The sequence below is a fragment of the Elephantulus edwardii genome, unplaced genomic scaffold (assembly GCF_000299155.1).
Source record: "Elephantulus edwardii isolate Elephantulus edwardi_28Jun2011 unplaced genomic scaffold, EleEdw1.0 scaffold00001, whole genome shotgun sequence".
Classification (NCBI taxonomy): domain Eukaryota; kingdom Metazoa; phylum Chordata; class Mammalia; order Macroscelidea; family Macroscelididae; genus Elephantulus; species Elephantulus edwardii.
In genome coordinates, this window is record NW_006399751.1 from 39342360 (window position 1) to 39344797 (window position 2438).

General features: G+C 39.7%; 1 pseudogene; it reads right to left on the minus strand.

The window, feature by feature from the left end:
• Positions 1 to 273: 273 nt before the first annotated feature.
• Positions 274 to 741, minus strand: LOC102854576 (annotated as a pseudogene).
• Positions 742 to 2438: the final 1697 nt, after the last annotated feature.

The window sequence follows — 2438 nt, forward strand, 5'->3', positions numbered from 1 at the left end:
CTTATAGCTGACGTTCCTTGGGTTTTCCAAGCTTAGAAAATTGTATAGGAGGAGACTTCCCATCTTTCTCCTCATGGAGTGTCTGCTGGATTTGAACTTCCAGAGAAGTGTAGCCTTCAAATTAACAGTGTAACTTTGTGAGCTCTGCCATCAGAGCGTCCCCCTGACAAGTAATAGGCTTCTATCCAAGAGATATAAAATGGGAAAGGTGCTGTGACTGCTGAGAAGGCTTTCAGGGCTCTTACAGTCTCACACAGGAAAAGGCATGGGGTTCTAGAGACACAGGAAGGGCTGCCCTCTGCCATTCAGCACCTCTTCATAGTAGATACAACCATTGTTGTCCTCATGTCCTGCCACCAGCATCTTTACATCTTCCTCTATCATCTTCTCACCAAGTGTGACAAGGACATGCCAGATTTCAGTGCCCATCACAGTGTCATTCCCTTCCTTGTCAAATCCCGGAAAGCCTTTAACATAGTGCTCATAGGTGCCCTGGTCCTTGTTCTCGGCCACAGTCTGCAGTACAGGCAGGGAGTGCTCACAATCCAGGACCTTCACAATCATCTCATCATTCTTAGGGTTTTCCAGGACCTTGAGCACCTTGATGTCAGTGGGGTTCTGGCTCAGGGCCCTCATCACATCCCCACTCTGGCTGTACAGGATCTTTCCATCACCTGTTCAGTCAAACAGCTGGAAGACCTCCTTAAACTCTGGGATCTGATCCTCAGAAAAGTTATACATCTTGAATGCTCAGGTATTGGGACCTTTTCCTGCAGTCTGTAACTTTCCTCTTAATAGATGGAGTCTAGCAAGGTGCCTAGTCATCACGTGACATACATGAAGACTCTTCTTGGCTGCCCACAAGTTTATATAGGGATCATTCTTCTTACATCTGCATATTCATAGTACCCAAAAGCTCCTTCTGAACCAGCAAAACCAGGCAGTATTAGCAAGGTTGGATATTGGTAGGAAAGAACAACTGAGGCATTTGGTATTAACTGAGACCCAGCCCTCCTCATCTGAACTGTCTTAGGGAAAAGATACCTTGTTAGGAAAGAAAGGGAGTTTTTGCACATCATGCAAAGAGGAAAACAGTAAAATTTGTGACTAAGAGCAGACTTTCCAGTTAAGGTTCTTTTTCCTATTTGTGTATACTGAAAAGTTTGGTACAAGATCAGAAGATCTTACCTATTATGTTATCAAGAAGGGAATCCACTTTTTTATTTTTTTAAGCAAAACAAGTGAAAAGGGTTTATTAAAGCAATAGAGGCATACCTAGTGAAAGGCCATGCAAAAAAGTAAAAGTGCACAAGGAAGACGAGGGAAGCATGGAAAGGACCTCTGGAAAGACAGAGATGAAACTATACCTTACAGCTTGCGGTCAGTAAAAAAGAAAGCAAGAGACTGGGAATCCACTATTAAGGACGTTGTCTAACTCTGACTTTTATCCTTAGGGCGTATATACTTCATCTTGCTTGTTTTAAGCTTATGTGCAAGAGAATGGTGTATTTGAAAATGCTAGAAATAACTTTTATCTGTCATTTGTAGACATTCACATGTCAGCAACTGCACATTCATTTCTTTTCCTTTAAGAAAAAAAATCAGTGCTTTTGGATCAAAAGAAATATCCAGATTTGCTTATTAGGGGAAAGGGAAAAGTTAATTCATATAATTAAACAAAAGTGTAAATAATAATCCATTCTAATACTATTTCTATGATAGCTATATGATCCACAGTTAGAAAAGTTAGCCTTGCAGAATGAGACTATAGGCTGAGCTACCCTGAGGACAGGCTGGAGACTAATAGAGGGGTGAACATGAAGAAACCTCCTACAGAGAGAAAAATGCACCAGCTGGCAAAACATGAAACTACATGTTATCATGATGATTAAGAGATCTTGATCTACAACAATCAGGGGGTTTGCAAAAGCGGGGGAAGGTGTTTTAGTGAATGACTTACTTTGTGTGCTAGATCTTAATGGCATTTATAAAGCACTTGGGGTCAGTAACATCAGCCTTCACTGACTACCTACTGACTTGCCCTTTTGCACTTTAACTTTAAGTACGTGTGCAGTCATGGGAAACACCATCCTAAGTTCTACACAGGATGTTCTAAAGGCCACTTCATCATTAAAAGAGTTTGTTTATTATAACCAATCTATGGATCTTCCAGGTCTTTTATGGCACTGAAAATAGCAGGGTATGGGATGGAGAAAAATCAAACCCAGGATTCAGGATGAATTCATAACATCAGCATAAAGTGTAAAAATGCAACTTTACCTCATAATAAATAATCAAATATATGTTGATGACTAATAATGAAACTTGCTTAAAATAACTATGTATTTCAGTTAAATAATACTTTATTTAGAACCTGTTAGTGAGAATAACACAAAAATTCACTTTTACCAATTTTGAAGTAAAATTATTGAAATGAC